Raw genomic sequence first — 20,620 nt, forward strand, 5'->3', positions numbered from 1 at the left:
CATCACAATAGACCCAATAGACATGAGAAAAACTCGGTACCTCTGAGTGTATGTGGGCCCATGGCTGTATCAAGGACAAGGCAAAAACAGGAGGTGGCTTAAGGAGTCAGCACCAGAGGCTGTCCGATTGAGCCCTGTAAGCAACAGATGTTGGACCATCCTATAAAGGATTCTGAGGCTGATTTCAATTTTAACTTTGCTGCTGATTTAAGGATTGCTCAACCTTCGACCCACGTCTAGTTTGCTTGGATAAGCCCTGGAAATCTTTTACAGCTTGTACTGGTGGGAGATGATGTGACTTTATCAACTGCAACGGGATATGAGGCATGTGTGCCACAAAAAGCAGGTCTAGGATTTTTTTATAAGAAAGCCGCTTTAAGAAGGGAACTTTGGGCAACCCCACTGAGAGCAAAAGTATTACACAAAAGGTAAGGGGGTCAGTGGGTCAACTGATACAATAAACTAACTCACAGTCAAATGTGCTAAGTCCAAATACTACCTGTTTCTACATTTTCCAGGCTTTTTGTCTCATTTCTTAACAGATCCATTCCTATGTACCTCTGTGCTTTCAACAGAGTTTTCATTGTAATGGAGGGACATGCAGTATGCCTTAAACATGCCTGGGCAGGGAAGACTATGTAAAAGCAAGAGTAGCAGACAGCTTAATAAATCATCAGCAGGACCCTCTAGACCTTCCCCAAAAAACATAACATGATTTCTATGCATGTATGTGCGTTGAACAGCGCAAGTAATTTGGTTAATGTCAGTGGATAAATGTCACTTTCCCACAGCGCAGACAAAATCACTTGTACAGGCCCCTTCTGCAAAAGCATTACCGCTGTAGAAAGCAGTGAAAAGGTGAGGCAGTGTGCAGTCCCCCCACCCCCGACCCTGATCGGCCACGATCGGCCAAGGACCTCTCTATAAGAGCTGAGGGTGGAATTTTTCTGGACCTCAGTAACTTAGGGAGACATGGCTAAAGGGATCCTCAATCAACGGCCCAGCTTTTGCTCTGTGGCCTGTCCGAATATGTCTGTTCTCCAAATTACCTGCCGCTGCCCAGGTGTCAGATGGTGAGATGGAATGACCTCCCAGGAAGCATACTGGCAGATGATTTGCATAGGCACACCCCCTCTCCCTCTCTCTTAGCCCTGCTTACTCCACAGTAGCAAGTATCTGGGGAAAATATAGTGGTCGAGGTGGGGTAGCAGTAACTAGCAACTCTGAGAAAGTAAATCTGGGACACTTGGCGACCTGTGGGGAACAACTGCAGAGCTCAGTGCCCAGAAGTTTGTGGCACAGGGAGGAGGTCTGTTGGATTTCAGTAACTTGGAGACATGCAACCTGGTCGGGAGTGCTTCAGGTCTCCTTCCTTGCATGTTCCAAGCAACTCAACAAAGCATCAACAGGCTGAGATACCAACCACAGAGCCCCTTTCCACTTGATTAAAAGGCTAAAATCTTTTCCATGCAAATACATAGCCCCCAAATACCATATTTTCTTTGTTTTCTCTCTCTCTCCTCCCTGTCTCCTTCCCTCGCTCCCTCCCACCCTCCCGCACTCTCTCTTCCCCCCAGCCCCTCTCCCTCTCCCTACCATTAATTTTAGGTTTTCATGCACTGCAGCACATTGTGGCAATGGTATTTCACAATGGGACTGTTTGAAAGTTACAGAAATCAAAAAAGAAATCAACCAACTAAAAGCAGCCAAACCCGGAGTACTCTGCTCAGCCCCATTTAAAGATTAAGGCCCAGAAGCAAGTAAAGCTGTAGTTCAGAGCGATATTTGCAAATAGCACCTTAAAGCAGTTTACGCTGGAGTGCACAACAAGGGGGAAAGTGATAATACTGAGTTTGGTAGAATGGGATAAAAAAAAACAAAAGAAGCGTGCCACTTGTAAAAGTACAAGTCAAGAAATTGAAGGGGACGGGGCTGTTCATTCAGTCAAGAGGACTCACAAGTAAAAGGCTCCTGAGGCATTAGTGTTGAATTTGGCGCAAAATGCATTGTGTTGTCGTGTAATATGAATGAACATACAATTTCAATCTTCAATAAAGAAAGATCTATTAAAAAATCAACACTTGCAAATTAAGAAAGTTTCTGTCCAGTCATGTTCCAAAAATAGTGAATGCTTTACGAATGTGCGTGTCATCCTTTAGAGCAGGGGCCGATTTAAATTTCCCATTATCATTCCAATATTAGTACATGTGTTGCAGAAGCAAGCGCAAAGGGAGAGTCAATCAAACCATTGATTAGGACCTCTGGTCAAAGGTTTGCCATACCAAATGTCCTTATTTCAGAGGGCAGAAAGTCCAAACACCATTTAGATATCGGGTGGTATGAAATGAAGAGGCAAACAACAACGAATAAGCATTCTTTGCTGCTGTATTGATCTGGCCCTAAAGGGTTTTAGTTTAATGCCAATTATATTTAAAGATATAAAGATTAATGGTCCAGGGTGCTTGCAAAATGAAAACCCCCTCCCCATCACAATGGCTGGGTCATACAAGCCTGAGAGCATCACAATAGACCCAATAGACATGAGAAAAACTCGGTACCTCTGAGTGTATGTGGGCCCATGGCTGTATCAAGGACAAGGCAAAAACAGGAGGTGGCTTAAGGAGTCAGCACCAGAGGCTGTCCGATTGAGCCCTGTAAGCAACAGATGTTGGACCATCCTATAAAGGATTCTGAGGCTGATTTCAATTTTAACTTTGCTGCTGATTTAAGGATTGCTCAACCTTCGACCCACGTCTAGTTTGCTTGGATAAGCCCTGGAAATCTTTTACAGCTTGTACTGGTGGGAGATGATGTGACTTTATCAACTGCAACGGGATATGAGGCATGTGTGCCACAAAAAGCAGGTCTAGGATTTTTTTATAAGAAAGCCGCTTTAAGAAGGGAACTTTGGGCAACCCCACTGAGAGCAAAAGTATTACACAAAAGGTAAGGGGGTCAGTGGGTCAACTGATACAATAAACTAACTCACAGTCAAATGTGCTAAGTCCAAATACTACCTGTTTCTACATTTTCCAGGCTTTTTGTCTCATTTCTTAACAGATCCATTCCTATGTACCTCTGTGCTTTCAACAGAGTTTTCATTGTAATGGAGGGACATGCAGTATGCCTTAAACATGCCTGGGCAGGGAAGACTATGTAAAAGCAAGAGTAGCAGACAGCTTAATAAATCATCAGCAGGACCCTCTAGACCTTCCCCAAAAAACATAACATGATTTCTATGCATGTATGTGCGTTGAACAGCGCAAGTAATTTGGTTAATGTCAGTGGATAAATGTCACTTTCCCACAGCGCAGACAAAATCACTTGTACAGGCCCCTTCTGCAAAAGCATTACCGCTGTAGAAAGCAGTGAAAAGGTGAGGCAGTGTGCAGTCCCCCCACCCCCGACCCTGATCGGCCACGATCGGCCAAGGACCTCTCTATAAGAGCTGAGGGTGGAATTTTTCTGGACCTCAGTAACTTAGGGAGACATGGCTAAAGGGATCCTCAATCAACGGCCCAGCTTTTGCTCTGTGGCCTGTCCGAATATGTCTGTTCTCCAAATTACCTGCCGCTGCCCAGGTGTCAGATGGTGAGATGGAATGACCTCCCAGGAAGCATACTGGCAGATGATTTGCATAGGCACACCCCCTCTCCCTCTCTCTTAGCCCTGCTTACTCCACAGTAGCAAGTATCTGGGGAAAATATAGTGGTCGAGGTGGGGTAGCAGTAACTAGCAACTCTGAGAAAGTAAATCTGGGACACTTGGCGACCTGTGGGGAACAACTGCAGAGCTCAGTGCCCAGAAGTTTGTGGCACAGGGAGGAGGTCTGTTGGATTTCAGTAACTTGGAGACATGCAACCTGGTCGGGAGTGCTTCAGGTCTCCTTCCTTGCATGTTCCAAGCAACTCAACAAAGCATCAACAGGCTGAGATACCAACCACAGAGCCCCTTTCCACTTGATTAAAAGGCTAAAATCTTTTCCATGCAAATACATAGCCCCCAAATACCATATTTTCTTTGTTTTCTCTCTCTCTCCTCCCTGTCTCCTTCCCTCGCTCCCTCCCACCCTCCCGCACTCTCTCTTCCCCCCAGCCCCTCTCCCTCTCCCTACCATTAATTTTAGGTTTTCATGCACTGCAGCACATTGTGGCAATGGTATTTCACAATGGGACTGTTTGAAAGTTACAGAAATCAAAAAAGAAATCAACCAACTAAAAGCAGCCAAACCCGGAGTACTCTGCTCAGCCCCATTTAAAGATTAAGGCCCAGAAGCAAGTAAAGCTGTAGTTCAGAGCGATATTTGCAAATAGCACCTTAAAGCAGTTTACGCTGGAGTGCACAACAAGGGGGAAAGTGATAATACTGAGTTTGGTAGAATGGGATAAAAAAAAACAAAAGAAGCGTGCCACTTGTAAAAGTACAAGTCAAGAAATTGAAGGGGACGGGGCTGTTCATTCAGTCAAGAGGACTCACAAGTAAAAGGCTCCTGAGGCATTAGTGTTGAATTTGGCGCAAAATGCATTGTGTTGTCGTGTAATATGAATGAACATACAATTTCAATCTTCAATAAAGAAAGATCTATTAAAAAATCAACACTTGCAAATTAAGAAAGTTTCTGTCCAGTCATGTTCCAAAAATAGTGAATGCTTTACGAATGTGCGTGTCATCCTTTAGAGCAGGGGCCGATTTAAATTTCCCATTATCATTCCAATATTAGTACATGTGTTGCAGAAGCAAGCGCAAAGGGAGAGTCAATCAAACCATTGATTAGGACCTCTGGTCAAAGGTTTGCCATACCAAATGTCCTTATTTCAGAGGGCAGAAAGTCCAAACACCATTTAGATATCGGGTGGTATGAAATGAAGAGGCAAACAACAACGAATAAGCATTCTTTGCTGCTGTATTGATCTGGCCCTAAAGGGTTTTAGTTTAATGCCAATTATATTTAAAGATATAAAGATTAATGGTCCAGGGTGCTTGCAAAATGAAAACCCCCTCCCCATCACAATGGCTGGGTCATACAAGCCTGAGAGCATCACAATAGACCCAATAGACATGAGAAAAACTCGGTACCTCTGAGTGTATGTGGGCCCATGGCTGTATCAAGGACAAGGCAAAAACAGGAGGTGGCTTAAGGAGTCAGCACCAGAGGCTGTCCGATTGAGCCCTGTAAGCAACAGATGTTGGACCATCCTATAAAGGATTCTGAGGCTGATTTCAATTTTAACTTTGCTGCTGATTTAAGGATTGCTCAACCTTCGACCCACGTCTAGTTTGCTTGGATAAGCCCTGGAAATCTTTTACAGCTTGTACTGGTGGGAGATGATGTGACTTTATCAACTGCAACGGGATATGAGGCATGTGTGCCACAAAAAGCAGGTCTAGGATTTTTTTATAAGAAAGCCGCTTTAAGAAGGGAACTTTGGGCAACCCCACTGAGAGCAAAAGTATTACACAAAAGGTAAGGGGGTCAGTGGGTCAACTGATACAATAAACTAACTCACAGTCAAATGTGCTAAGTCCAAATACTACCTGTTTCTACATTTTCCAGGCTTTTTGTCTCATTTCTTAACAGATCCATTCCTATGTACCTCTGTGCTTTCAACAGAGTTTTCATTGTAAGGGAGGGACATACAGTATACCTTAAACATTCCTGGGCAGGGAAGACTCTATGTAAAAGCAAGAGTAGCAGACAGCTTAAAAGAATCATCAGCAGGACCCTCTAGACCTTCCCCAAAAAACATAACATTATTTCTCTGCATGCATGTGCGTTGAACAGCGCAAGTAGTTTGGTTAATGTCAGTGGATAAATGTCACTTTCCCACAGCGCAGAACAAAATCACTTGTACAGGCCCCTTCTGCAAAAGCATTACCACTGTAGAAAGCAGTGAAGGTGAGGCAGTGTGCAGTCACCTCCGACACTTCCCTCCTCTGATCGGCCACGATCGGCCAAGGACCTCTCTATGAGAGCTGAGGGTGGAATTTTCTGGACCTCTGTAACTTAGGGAGACATGGCAAAAGGGATCCTCAATCAACAGCTCAGCCTTTGCTTTGTGGCCTGTCCGTATATATCTGTTCTCCAAATTACCTGCCGCTGCCCAGGTGTCAGCTGGTGAGATGGAATGACCTCCCAGGTAGGATCCTGGCAGATGATTTGCATAGGCAAACCCCCTCGCTCTCTTTCTTACCCCTGCTTACTCCACAGTAGCAAGTATCTGGGCAAAATATAGTGGTCGAGGTAGGGTAGCAGTAACTAGCAACTCTGAGAAAGTAAATCTGGGGAGCTTGGCGACTTGTGGGGAACAACTGCAGAGCTCATCTCCCAGAACTTTGTGGCACGGGGAGAAGGTCTGTGGGATTTCAGTAACTTGGAGACATGCGACCTGGTCGGGAGTGCTTCAGGTCTCCTTCCTTGCATGTTCCAAGCAACTCAACAAAGCATCAACAGGCTGCCATGCCAGCCACAGAGCCCCTTTCCACATGATTAAAAGCCTAAAATCTTTTCCATGCAAACACATAGCCACCGAAAACCATATTTTCTTTGTTTTCTCTCTCTCTGTCTCTCTCTCCTCCCTCCCTCCCCCATAACCCCCCCCTCCCTACCATTCATTTTAAGTTTTCCTGCACTGCAGCACATTGTGACAATGGTATTTCACAATGGGACTGTTTGAAAGTTACAGAAATAAAAAAAGAATTAACCAACTAAAAGCAGCCAAATCCGGAGTACACTGCTAAGCCACAATTAAAGATTAAGGCCTAGAAGCAAGTAAAGCTGTAGTTCAGAGCGATGTTTGCAAATAGCTCCTTAAAGCAGTTGACGCTGGAGTGCACAACAAGAGGAAAAGTGATAATACTGAGTTTGGTAGAATGGGATAAAAAACAAAAGCAGCGTGCCACTTCTAAAAGTACAAGTCAAGAAATTGAAGGAGATGGGGCTGTTCATTCAGTCAATAGGACTCACAAGTAAAAGTCTCCCGAGGCATTAGTGTTGAATTTGGCCCAAAATGTATTGTGTTGTCGTGTATTATGTATGAAAATACAATTTCAATCTTCATTAAAAAAAGATGTATTAAAAAATAAATACTTGCAGATTAAGAAAGTTTCTGTCCTGTCGTGTGCCAAAAATAGTGAATGCTTTACGAATGTGCGTGTCATCCTTTGAAGCAGGGGCCAATTCTATTTTCCCATTTTCATTCCAATATTAGTACATGTTTTGCTGAGGTACATAGGAATGGATCTGTTAAGAAATGAAACCAAAAGCCTGGAAAAATGTTGAAACAGGTAGGATTTGGACTTACAATAAACGGACTCACAGTCAGATGTGCTATCCCTTGACCCACTGACCCGCTTACCTTTTGTGTAATCCTTTTGCTCTCAGCAGTGTTGTCCAAAGTTCCCTACTTAAAGAGACTTTCTTATAAAAAAAGATCCTAGACATGTTTTTTATGGCCCACATGCCTCATATCCCGTTGCTCTTGATAAACTCACATCATCTCCCACCAATACAAGCTGTAAAAGATGTCAAGGGCATAGCCAAGGAAATTAGACGTGGGCCGAAGGTTGAGCAATCCTTAAATCAGCAGCAAAAATAACATTGAAATCAGCTTCAGAATCTCTTAAAGGATGGGCCAACACTGGTTGCTTGCAGGGCGCAATCGGGCTGACGCCTTAAGGCAAGCGCAAAGGGAGAGCCAACCAAACCATTGATTAGGACCTCTGGACTTTCTGCTCTTTAACATAAGGACATTTGATATGGCAAACGTTTGACCAAACACCATTTAGATGTCGGATGGTATGGAATTAAGCGGCAAACAGCAATACATCAGCATTCTTTGCTGCTTTATTGATCTGGTCCTAAAGGGTTTGGTTTAATGCCAATTATATTTAAAGATAAAAAGATTCATGCTCAACGGTGCTTGCAAATCGACACCCCTCTCCCCATCACGATGGCTGGGTGATGCAAGAGTGAGAGCATCACAGCAGACCCAGAGACATGAGAAACACTCTGTACCTCTGAGTGCATGTGGGCCCATGGCTGGATCAAGGACAAGGCAAGAATAGGAGATGGCTTAAGGTGTCAGGACCCAGGCTGCCCCATTGCGCACTGCCAGCAACAGATGTTGGACCATCCTTTAAGAGATTCTGAGGCTTATTTCAATGTTAACTTTGCTGCTGATTAAAGGATTGCTCAACCTTCGACCCGCGTCTAGTTTGCTTGGCTAAGCCCTGAAAATCTTTTACAGCTTGTATTGGTGGGAGATGATGTGAGTTTATCAAGAGCAACGGGATATGAGGCATGTGTGCCACAAAATGCAGGTCTATGATCTTTTATTTGAAAGCCACTTTGGAAAACCCTACTGAGAACAAAAGGATTACACAAAAGGAAAGGGGGTCAGGGGGGCAAGGGATAGCACATCTGAATGTGAGTCAGTTAATTGTAAGTCCAAATCCTACGCGTTTCGACATTTTTCCAGGCTTTTTGTTTCAGTTCTTAACAGATCCATTCCTATGTACCTCTGTGCTTTCAACAGAGTTTTCATTGTAATGGAGGGACATGCAGTATGCCTTAAACATGCCTGGGCAGGGAAGACTATGTAAAAGCAAGAGTAGCAGACAGCTTAATAAATCATCAGCAGGACCCTCTAGACCTTCCCCAAAAAACATAACATGATTTCTATGCATGTATGTGCGTTGAACAGCGCAAGTAATTTGGTTAATGTCAGTGGATAAATGTCACTTTCCCACAGCGCAGACAAAATCACTTGTACAGGCCCCTTCTGCAAAAGCATTACCGCTGTAGAAAGCAGTGAAAAGGTGAGGCAGTGTGCAGTCCCCCCACCCCCGACCCTGATCGGCCACGATCGGCCAAGGACCTCTCTATAAGAGCTGAGGGTGGAATTTTTCTGGACCTCAGTAACTTAGGGAGACATGGCTAAAGGGATCCTCAATCAACGGCCCAGCTTTTGCTCTGTGGCCTGTCCGAATATGTCTGTTCTCCAAATTACCTGCCGCTGCCCAGGTGTCAGATGGTGAGATGGAATGACCTCCCAGGAAGCATACTGGCAGATGATTTGCATAGGCACACCCCCTCTCCCTCTCTCTTAGCCCTGCTTACTCCACAGTAGCAAGTATCTGGGGAAAATATAGTGGTCGAGGTGGGGTAGCAGTAACTAGCAACTCTGAGAAAGTAAATCTGGGACACTTGGCGACCTGTGGGGAACAACTGCAGAGCTCAGTGCCCAGAAGTTTGTGGCACAGGGAGGAGGTCTGTTGGATTTCAGTAACTTGGAGGCATGCAACCTGGTCGGGAGTGCTTCAGGTCTCCTTCCTTGCATGTTCCAAGCAACTCAACAAAGCATCAACAGGCTGAGATACCAACCACAGAGCCCCTTTCCACTTGATTAAAAGGCTAAAATCTTTTCCATGCAAATACATAGCCCCCAAATACCATATTTTCTTTGTTTTCTCTCTCTCTCCTCCCTGTCTCCCTCCCACCCTCCCGCACTCTCTCTTCCCCCCAGCCCCTCTCCCTCTCCCTACCATTAATTTTAAGTTTTCATGCACTGCAGCACATTGTGGCAATGGTATTTCACAATGGGACTGTTTGAAAGTTACAGAAATCAAAAAAGAAATCAACCAACTAAAAGCAGCCAAACCCGGAGTACACTGCTCAGCCCCATTTAAAGATTAAGGCCCAGAAGCAAGTAAAGCTGTAGTTCAGAGCGATATTTGCAAATAGCACCTTAAAGCAGTTTACGCTGGAGTGCACAACAAGGGGGAAAGTGATAATACTGAGTTTGGTAGAATGGGATAAAAAAAAACAAAAGAAGCGTGCCACTTGTAAAAGTACAAGTCAAGAAATTGAAGGGGACGGGGCTGTTCATTCAGTCAAGAGGACTCACAAGTAAAAGGCTCCTGAGGCATTAGTGTTGAATTTGGCGCAAAATGCATTGTGTTGTCGTATAATATGAATGAACATACAATTTCAATCTTCAATAAAGAAAGATCTATTAAAAAATCAACACTTGCAAATTAAGAAAGTTTCTGTCCAGTCATGTTCCAAAAATAGTGAATGCTTTACGAATGTGCGTGTCATCCTTTAGAGCAGGGGCCGATTTAAATTTCCCATTATCATTCCAATATTAGTACATGTGTTGCAGAAGCAAGCGCAAAGGGAGAGTCAATCAAACCATTGATTAGGACCTCTGGTCAAAGGTTTGCCATACCAAATGTCCTTATTTCAGAGGGCAGAAAGTCCAAACACCATTTAGATATCGGGTGGTATGAAATGAAGAGGCAAACAACAACGAATAAGCATTCTTTGCTGCTGTATTGATCTGGCCCTAAAGGGTTTTAGTTTAATGCCAATTATATTTAAAGATATAAAGATTAATGGTCCAGGGTGCTTGCAAAATGAAAACCCCCTCCCCATCACAATGGCTGGGTCATACAAGCCTGAGAGCATCACAATAGACCCAATAGACATGAGAAAAACTCGGTACCTCTGAGTGTATGTGGGCCCATGGCTGTATCAAGGACAAGGCAAAAACAGGAGGTGGCTTAAGGAGTCAGCACCAGAGGCTGTCCGATTGAGCCCTGTAAGCAACAGATGTTGGACCATCCTATAAAGGATTCTGAGGCTGATTTCAATTTTAACTTTGCTGCTGATTTAAGGATTGCTCAACCTTCGACCCACGTCTAGTTTGCTTGGATAAGCCCTGGAAATCTTTTACAGCTTGTACTGGTGGGAGATGATGTGACTTTATCAACTGCAACGGGATATGAGGCATGTGTGCCACAAAAAGCAGGTCTAGGATTTTTTTATAAGAAAGCCGCTTTAAGAAGGGAACTTTGGGCAACCCCACTGAGAGCAAAAGTATTACACAAAAGGTAAGGGGGTCAGTGGGTCAACTGATACAATAAACTAACTCACAGTCAAATGTGCTAAGTCCAAATACTACCTGTTTCTACATTTTCCAGGCTTTTTGTCTCATTTCTTAACAGATCCATTCCTATGTACCTCTGTGCTTTCAACAGAGTTTTCATTGTAATGGAGGGACATGCAGTATGCCTTAAACATGCCTGGGCAGGGAAGACTATGTAAAAGCAAGAGTAGCAGACAGCTTAATAAATCATCAGCAGGACCCTCTAGACCTTCCCCAAAAAACATAACATGATTTCTATGCATGTATGTGCGTTGAACAGCGCAAGTAATTTGGTTAATGTCAGTGGATAAATGTCACTTTCCCACAGCGCAGACAAAATCACTTGTACAGGCCCCTTCTGCAAAAGCATTACCGCTGTAGAAAGCAGTGAAAAGGTGAGGCAGTGTGCAGTCCCCCCACCCCCGACCCTGATCGGCCACGATCGGCCAAGGACCTCTCTATAAGAGCTGAGGGTGGAATTTTTCTGGACCTCAGTAACTTAGGGAGACATGGCTAAAGGGATCCTCAATCAACGGCCCAGCTTTTGCTCTGTGGCCTGTCCGAATATGTCTGTTCTCCAAATTACCTGCCGCTGCCCAGGTGTCAGATGGTGAGATGGAATGACCTCCCAGGAAGCATACTGGCAGATGATTTGCATAGGCACACCCCCTCTCTCTTAGCCCTGCTTACTCCACAGTAGCAAGTATCTGGGGAAAATATAGTGGTCGAGGTGGGGTAGCAGTAACTAGCAACTCTGAGAAAGTAAATCTGGGACACTTGGCGACCTGTGGGGAACAACTGCAGAGCTCAGTGCCCAGAAGTTTGTGGCACAGGGAGGAGGTCTGTTGGATTTCAGTAACTTGGAGACATGCAACCTGGTCGGGAGTGCTTCAGGTCTCCTTCCTTGCATGTTCCAAGCAACTCAACAAAGCATCAACAGGCTGAGATACCAACCACAGAGCCCCTTTCCACTTGATTAAAAGGCTAAAATCTTTTCCATGCAAATACATAGCCCCCAAATACCATATTTTCTTTGTTTTCTCTCTCTCTCCTCCCTGTCTCCTTCCCTCGCTCCCTCCCACCCTCCCGCACTCTCTCTTCCCCCCAGCCCCTCTCCCTCTCCCTACCATTAATTTTAAGTTTTCATGCACTGCAGCACATTGTGGCAATGGTATTTCACAATGGGACTGTTTGAAAGTTACAGAAATCAAAAAAGAAATCAACCAACTAAAAGCAGCCAAACCCGGAGTACTCTGCTCAGCCCCATTTAAAGATTAAGGCCCAGAAGCAAGTAAAGCTGTAGTTCAGAGCGATATTTGCAAATAGCACCTTAAAGCAGTTTACGCTGGAGTGCACAACAAGGGGGAAAGTGATAATACTGAGTTTGGTAGAATGGGATAAAAAAAAACAAAAGAAGCGTGCCACTTGTAAAAGTACAAGTCAAGAAATTGAAGGGGACGGGGCTGTTCATTCAGTCAAGAGGACTCACAAGTAAAAGGCTCCTGAGGCATTAGTGTTGAATTTGGCGCAAAATGCATTGTGTTGTCGTGTAATATGAATGAACATACAATTTCAATCTTCAATAAAGAAAGATCTATTAAAAAATCAACACTTGCAAATTAAGAAAGTTTCTGTCCAGTCATGTTCCAAAAATAGTGAATGCTTTACGAATGTGCGTGTCATCCTTTAGAGCAGGGGCCGATTTAAATTTCCCATTATCATTCCAATATTAGTACATGTGTTGCAGAAGCAAGCGCAAAGGGAGAGTCAATCAAACCATTGATTAGGACCTCTGGTCAAAGGTTTGCCATACCAAATGTCCTTATTTCAGAGGGCAGAAAGTCCAAACACCATTTAGATATCGGGTGGTATGAAATGAAGAGGCAAACAACAACGAATAAGCATTCTTTGCTGCTGTATTGATCTGGCCCTAAAGGGTTTTAGTTTAATGCCAATTATATTTAAAGATATAAAGATTAATGGTCCAGGGTGCTTGCAAAATGAAAACCCCCTCCCCATCACAATGGCTGGGTCATACAAGCCTGAGAGCATCACAATAGACCCAATAGACATGAGAAAAACTCGGTACCTCTGAGTGTATGTGGGCCCATGGCTGTATCAAGGACAAGGCAAAAACAGGAGGTGGCTTAAGGAGTCAGCACCAGAGGCTGTCCGATTGAGCCCTGTAAGCAACAGATGTTGGACCATCCTATAAAGGATTCTGAGGCTGATTTCAATTTTAACTTTGCTGCTGATTTAAGGATTGCTCAACCTTCGACCCACGTCTAGTTTGCTTGGATAAGCCCTGGAAATCTTTTACAGCTTGTACTGGTGGGAGATGATGTGACTTTATCAACTGCAACGGGATATGAGGCATGTGTGCCACAAAAAGCAGGTCTAGGATTTTTTTATAAGAAAGCCGCTTTAAGAAGGGAACTTTGGGCAACCCCACTGAGAGCAAAAGTATTACACAAAAGGTAAGGGGGTCAGTGGGTCAACTGATACAATAAACTAACTCACAGTCAAATGTGCTAAGTCCAAATACTACCTGTTTCTACATTTTCCAGGCTTTTTGTCTCATTTCTTAACAGATCCATTCCTATGTACCTCTGTGCTTTCAACAGAGTTTTCATTGTAATGGAGGGACATGCAGTATGCCTTAAACATGCCTGGGCAGGGAAGACTATGTAAAAGCAAGAGTAGCAGACAGCTTAATAAATCATCAGCAGGACCCTCTAGACCTTCCCCAAAAAACATAACATGATTTCTATGCATGTATGTGCGTTGAACAGCGCAAGTAATTTGGTTAATGTCAGTGGATAAATGTCACTTTCCCACAGCGCAGACAAAATCACTTGTACAGGCCCCTTCTGCAAAAGCATTACCGCTGTAGAAAGCAGTGAAAAGGTGAGGCAGTGTGCAGTCCCCCCACCCCCGACCCTGATCGGCCACGATCGGCCAAGGACCTCTCTATAAGAGCTGAGGGTGGAATTTTTCTGGACCTCAGTAACTTAGGGAGACATGGCTAAAGGGATCCTCAATCAACGGCCCAGCTTTTGCTCTGTGGCCTGTCCGAATATGTCTGTTCTCCAAATTACCTGCCGCTGCCCAGGTGTCAGATGGTGAGATGGAATGACCTCCCAGGAAGCATACTGGCAGATGATTTGCATAGGCACACCCCCTCTCTCTTAGCCCTGCTTACTCCACAGTAGCAAGTATCTGGGGAAAATATAGTGGTCGAGGTGGGGTAGCAGTAACTAGCAACTCTGAGAAAGTAAATCTGGGACACTTGGCGACCTGTGGGGAACAACTGCAGAGCTCAGTGCCCAGAAGTTTGTGGCACAGGGAGGAGGTCTGTTGGATTTCAGTAACTTGGAGACATGCAACCTGGTCGGGAGTGCTTCAGGTCTCCTTCCTTGCATGTTCCAAGCAACTCAACAAAGCATCAACAGGCTGAGATACCAACCACAGAGCCCCTTTCCACTTGATTAAAAGGCTAAAATCTTTTCCATGCAAATACATAGCCCCCAAATACCATATTTTCTTTGTTTTCTCTCTCTCTCCTCCCTGTCTCCTTCCCTCGCTCCCTCCCACCCTCCCGCACTCTCTCTTCCCCCCAGCCCCTCTCCCTCTCCCTACCATTAATTTTAAGTTTTCATGCACTGCAGCACATTGTGGCAATGGTATTTCACAATGGGACTGTTTGAAAGTTACAGAAATCAAAAAAGAAATCAACCAACTAAAAGCAGCCAAACCCGGAGTACTCTGCTCAGCCCCATTTAAAGATTAAGGCCCAGAAGCAAGTAAAGCTGTAGTTCAGAGCGATATTTGCAAATAGCACCTTAAAGCAGTTTACGCTGGAGTGCACAACAAGGGGGAAAGTGATAATACTGAGTTTGGTAGAATGGGATAAAAAAAAACAAAAGAAGCGTGCCACTTGTAAAAGTACAAGTCAAGAAATTGAAGGGGACGGGGCTGTTCATTCAGTCAAGAGGACTCACAAGTAAAAGGCTCCTGAGGCATTAGTGTTGAATTTGGCGCAAAATGCATTGTGTTGTCGTGTAATATGAATGAACATACAATTTCAATCTTCAATAAAGAAAGATCTATTAAAAAATCAACACTTGCAAATTAAGAAAGTTTCTGTCCAGTCATGTTCCAAAAATAGTGAATGCTTTACGAATGTGCGTGTCATCCTTTAGAGCAGGGGCCGATTTAAATTTCCCATTATCATTCCAATATTAGTACATGTGTTGCAGAAGCAAGCGCAAAGGGAGAGTCAATCAAACCATTGATTAGGACCTCTGGTCAAAGGTTTGCCATACCAAATGTCCTTATTTCAGAGGGCAGAAAGTCCAAACACCATTTAGATATCGGGTGGTATGAAATGAAGAGGCAAACAACAACGAATAAGCATTCTTTGCTGCTGTATTGATCTGGCCCTAAAGGGTTTTAGTTTAATGCCAATTATATTTAAAGATATAAAGATTAATGGTCCAGGGTGCTTGCAAAATGAAAACCCCCTCCCCATCACAATGGCTGGGTCATACAAGCCTGAGAGCATCACAATAGACCCAATAGACATGAGAAAAACTCGGTACCTCTGAGTGTATGTGGGCCCATGGCTGTATCAAGGACAAGGCAAAAACAGGAGGTGGCTTAAGGAGTCAGCACCAGAGGCTGTCCGATTGAGCCCTGTAAGCAACAGATGTTGGACCATCCTATAAAGGATTCTGAGGCTGATTTCAATTTTAACTTTGCTGCTGATTTAAGGATTGCTCAACCTTCGACCCACGTCTAGTTTGCTTGGATAAGCCCTGGAAATCTTTTACAGCTTGTACTGGTGGGAGATGATGTGACTTTATCAACTGCAACGGGATATGAGGCATGTGTGCCACAAAAAGCAGGTCTAGGATTTTTTTATAAGAAAGCCGCTTTAAGAAGGGAACTTTGGGCAACCCCACTGAGAGCAAAAGTATTACACAAAAGGTAAGGGGGTCAGTGGGTCAACTGATACAATAAACTAACTCACAGTCAAATGTGCTAAGTCCAAATACTACCTGTTTCTACATTTTCCAGGCTTTTTGTCTCATTTCTTAACAGATCCATTCCTATGTACCTCTGTGCTTTCAACAGAGTTTTCATTGTAATGGAGGGACATGCAGTATGCCTTAAACATGCCTGGGCAGGGAAGACTATGTAAAAGCAAGAGTAGCAGACAGCTTAATAAATCATCAGCAGGACCCTCTAGACCTTCCCCAAAAAACATAACATGATTTCTATGCATGTATGTGCGTTGAACAGCGCAAGTAATTTGGTTAATGTCAGTGGATAAATGTCACTTTCCCACAGCGCAGACAAAATCACTTGTACAGGCCCCTTCTGCAAAAGCATTACCGCTGTAGAAAGCAGTGAAAAGGTGAGGCAGTGTGCAGTCCCCCCACCCCCGACCCTGATCGGCCACGATCGGCCAAGGACCTCTCTATAAGAGCTGAGGGTGGAATTTTTCTGGACCTCAGTAACTTAGGGAGACATGGCTAAAGGGATCCTCAATCAACGGCCCAGCTTTTGCTCTGTGGCCTGTCCGAATATGTCTGTTCTCCAAATTACCTGCCGCTGCCCAGGTGTCAGATGGTGAGATGGAATGACCTCCCAGGAAGCATACTGGCAGATGATTTGCATAGGCACACCCCCTCTCCCTCTCTCTTAGCCCTGCTTACTCCACAGTAGCAAGTATCTGGGGAAAATATAGTGGTCGAGGTGGGGTAGCAGTAACTAGCAACTCTGAGAAAGTAAATCTGGGACACTTGGCGACCTGTGGGGAACAACTGCAGAGCTCAGTGCCCAGAAGTTTGTGGCACAGGGAGGAGGTCTGTTGGATTTCAGTAACTTGGAGACATGCAACCTGGTCGGGAGTGCTTCAGGTCTCCTTCCTTGCATGTTCCAAGCAACTCAACAAAGCATCAACAGGCTGAGATACCAACCACAGAGCCCCTTTCCACTTGATTAAAAGGCTAAAATCTTTTCCATGCAAATACATAGCCCCCAAATACCATATTTTCTTTGTTTTCTCTCTCTCTCCTCCCTGTCTCCTTCCCTCGCTCCCTCCCACCCTCCCGCACTCTCTCTTCCCCCCAGCCCCTCTCCCTCTCCCTACCATTAATTTTAGGTTTTCATGCACTGCAGCACATTGTGGCAATGGTATTTCACAATGGGACTGTTTGAAAGTTACAGAAATCAAAAAAGAAATCAACCAACTAAAAGCAGCCAAACCCGGAGTACTCTGCTCAGCCCCATTTAAAGATTAAGGCCCAGAAGCAAGTAAAGCTGTAGTTCAGAGCGATATTTGCAAATAGCACCTTAAAGCAGTTTACGCTGGAGTGCACAACAAGGGGGAAAGTGATAATACTGAGTTTGGTAGAATGGGATAAAAAAAAACAAAAGAAGCGTGCCACTTGTAAAAGTACAAGTCAAGAAATTGAAGGGGACGGGGCTGTTCATTCAGTCAAGAGGACTCACAAGTAAAAGGCTCCTGAGGCATTAGTGTTGAATTTGGCGCAAAATGCATTGTGTTGTCGTGTAATATGAATGAACATACAATTTCAATCTTCAATAAAGAAAGATCTATTAAAAAATCAACACTTGCAAATTAAGAAAGTTTCTGTCCAGTCATGTTCCAAAAATAGTGAATGCTTTACGAATGTGCGTGTCATCCTTTAGAGCAGGGGCCGATTTAAATTTCCCATTATCATTCCAATATTAGTACATGTGTTGCAGAAGCAAGCGCAAAGGGAGAGTCAATCAAACCATTGATTAGGACCTCTGGTCAAAGGTTTGCCATACCAAATGTCCTTATTTCAGAGGGCAGAAAGTCCAAACACCATTTAGATATCGGGTGGTATGAAATGAAGAGGCAAACAACAACGAATAAGCATTCTTTGCTGCTGTATTGATCTGGCCCTAAAGGGTTTTAGTTTAATGCCAATTATATTTAAAGATATAAAGATTAATGGTCCAGGGTGCTTGCAAAATGAAAACCCCCTCCCCATCACAATGGCTGGGTCATACAAGCCTGAGAGCATCACAATAGACCCAATAGACATGAGAAAAACTCGGTACCTCTGAGTGTATGTGGGCCCATGGCTGTATCAAGGACAAGGCAAAAACAGGAGGTGGCTTAAGGAGTCAGCACCAGAGGCTGTCCGATTGAGCCCTGTAAGCAACAGATGTTGGACCATCCTATAAAGGATTCTGAGGCTGATTTCAATTTTAACTTTGCTGCTGATTTAAGGATTGCTCAACCTTCGACCCACGTCTAGTTTGCTTGGATAAGCCCTGGAAATCTTTTACAGCTTGTACTGGTGGGAGATGATGTGACTTTATCAACTGCAACGGGATATGAGGCATGTGTGCCACAAAAAGCAGGTCTAGGATTTTTTTATAAGAAAGCCGCTTTAAGAAGGGAACTTTGGGCAACCCCACTGAGAGCAAAAGTATTACACAAAAGGTAAGGGGGTCAGTGGGTCAACTGATACAATAAACTAACTCACAGTCAAATGTGCTAAGTCCAAATACTACCTGTTTCTACATTTTCCAGGCTTTTTGTCTCATTTCTTAACAGATCCATTCCTATGTACCTCTGTGCTTTCAACAGAGTTTTCATTGTAAGGGAGGGACATACAGTATACCTTAAACATTCCTGGGCAGGGAAGACTCTATGTAAAAGCAAGAGTAGCAGACAGCTTAAAAGAATCATCAGCAGGACCCTCTAGACCTTCCCCAAAAAACATAACATTATTTCTCTGCATGCATGTGCGTTGAACAGCGCAAGTAGTTTGGTTAATGTCAGTGGATAAATGTCACTTTCCCACAGCGCAGAACAAAATCACTTGTACAGGCCCCTTCTGCAAAAGCATTACCACTGTAGAAAGCAGTGAAGGTGAGGCAGTGTGCAGTCACCTCCGACACTTCCCTCCTCTGATCGGCCACGATCGGCCAAGGACCTCTCTATGAGAGCTGAGGGTGGAATTTTCTGGACCTCTGTAACTTAGGGAGACATGGCAAAAGGGATCCTCAATCAACAGCTCAGCCTTTGCTTTGTGGCCTGTCCGTATATATCTGTTCTCCAAATTACCTGCCGCTGCCCAGGTGTCAGCTGGTGAGATGGAATGACCTCCCAGGTAGGATCCTGGCAGATGATTTGCATAGGCAAACCCCCTCGCTCTCTTTCTTACCCCTGCTTACTCCACAGTAGCAAGTATCTGGGCAAAATATAGTGGTCGAGGTAGGGTAGCAGTAACTAGCAACTCTGAGAAAGTAAATCTGGGGAGCTTGGCGACTTGTGGGGAACAACTGCAGAGCTCATCTCCCAGAACTTTGTGGCACGGGGAGAAGGTCTGTGGGATTTCAGTAACTTGGAGACATGCGACCTGGTCGGGAGTGCTTCAGGTCTCCTTCCTTGCATGTTCCAAGCAACTCAACAAAGCATCAACAGGCTGCCATGCCAGCCACAGAGCCCCTTTCCACATGATTAAAAGCCTAAAATCTTTTCCATGCAAACACATAGCCACCGAAAACCATATTTTCTTTGTTTTCTCTCTCTCTGTCTCTCTCTCCTCCCTCCCTCCCCCATAACCCCCCCCTCCCTACCATTCATTTTAAGTTTTCCTGCACTGCAGCACATTGTGACAATGGTATTTCACAATGGGACTGTTTGAAAGTTACAGAAATAAAAAAAGAATTAACCAACTAAAAGCAGCCAAATCCGGAGTACACTGCTAAGCCACAATTAAAGATTAAGGCCTAGAAGCAAGTAAAGCTGTAGTTCAGAGCGATGTTTGCAAATAGCTCCTTAAAGCAGTTGACGCTGGAGTGCACAACAAGAGGAAAAGTGATAATACTGAGTTTGGTAGAATGGGATAAAAAACAAAAGCAGCGTGCCACTTCTAAAAGTACAAGTCAAGAAATTGAAGGAGATGGGGCTGTTCATTCAGTCAATAGGACTCACAAGTAAAAGTCTCCCGAGGCATTAGTGTTGAATTTGGCCCAAAATGTATTGTGTTGTCGTGTATTATGTATGAAAATACAATTTCAATCTTCATTAAAAAAAGATGTATTAAAGTACAAAAAAACTGGCGACCGATGAAGACGTGAGCCCGTAGAGCTCCCGAAGCCGCCAGCTACATCCTGCAATATCCTGCGAATTTGGGCTAATCCAGCCCCAAAAAAGGTTCCTACAGGGTGGCGGAACCCTAGTAGGAACGATATCTGCAACTGGAGCTGATTCCGAAGCGCCAATCCCGAGATATCGGCATTTAGAAGGAGAAGCAATCGGCGCCAAACGGAAATCAAAATGGCCGACAGAGACACAATCTAGACCCACAGGCGCTGCCTCTCGTGGAAATCGAAAGAAACTCGTCTGAAATTGGGAGGGGCCCATCCAGCAGATTCGACGCCAACCATCGCTGGGGGACTCAGCCGCCCAAGCTATCAGTGCTGACCCCCCCCACTCCCCGCGGTCCTTGCTGGGACGCCCATCTATCGGAATGACCCCCGGCTTCGCCGAGGCCTGCAACAACAACGGACTTTGCGGGACCAGCACGACAGACCAAGCAGAGCGGGCGCTCCGATCCTTCGACAGCAGCAACGGCCGCTGCGGTGCCGAACGAAGCCTGGTGAGCGGTATACGGCGG

At 44.6% G+C, this 20,620-nt stretch overlaps 6 non-coding genes across 6 annotated transcripts; all 6 read right to left on the reverse strand.

Moving 5' to 3' along the window:
* Positions 1–2,117: 2,117 nt before the first annotated feature.
* On the reverse strand, positions 2,118–2,224 carry LOC138565284 (U6 spliceosomal RNA). The gene has a single exon (XR_011301177.1). It is a non-coding gene; the product is annotated as a U6 spliceosomal RNA (small nuclear RNA).
* A 2,411-nt stretch (positions 2,225–4,635) lies between these two features.
* LOC138565285 (U6 spliceosomal RNA) lies at positions 4,636–4,742 on the reverse strand. The gene has a single exon (XR_011301178.1). It is a non-coding gene; the product is annotated as a U6 spliceosomal RNA (small nuclear RNA).
* Positions 4,743–10,064: 5,322 nt separating this feature from the next.
* LOC138565286 (U6 spliceosomal RNA) lies at positions 10,065–10,171 on the reverse strand. The gene has a single exon (XR_011301179.1). It is a non-coding gene; the product is annotated as a U6 spliceosomal RNA (small nuclear RNA).
* A 2,405-nt stretch (positions 10,172–12,576) lies between these two features.
* LOC138565288 (U6 spliceosomal RNA) lies at positions 12,577–12,683 on the reverse strand. The gene has a single exon (XR_011301180.1). It is a non-coding gene; the product is annotated as a U6 spliceosomal RNA (small nuclear RNA).
* A 2,405-nt stretch (positions 12,684–15,088) lies between these two features.
* Positions 15,089–15,195, reverse strand: LOC138565289 (U6 spliceosomal RNA). The gene has a single exon (XR_011301181.1). It is a non-coding gene; the product is annotated as a U6 spliceosomal RNA (small nuclear RNA).
* A 2,411-nt stretch (positions 15,196–17,606) lies between these two features.
* LOC138565290 (U6 spliceosomal RNA) lies at positions 17,607–17,713 on the reverse strand. Its single transcript, XR_011301182.1, has one exon. It is a non-coding gene; the product is annotated as a U6 spliceosomal RNA (small nuclear RNA).
* Between the last annotated feature and the right edge of the window lie 2,907 nt (positions 17,714–20,620).

The sequence above is a fragment of the Ambystoma mexicanum genome, chromosome 1q (genome assembly GCF_040938575.1).
Source record: "Ambystoma mexicanum isolate Mex_15411 chromosome 1q, UKY_AmexF1_1, whole genome shotgun sequence".
NCBI lineage: Eukaryota > Metazoa > Chordata > Amphibia > Caudata > Ambystomatidae > Ambystoma > Ambystoma mexicanum.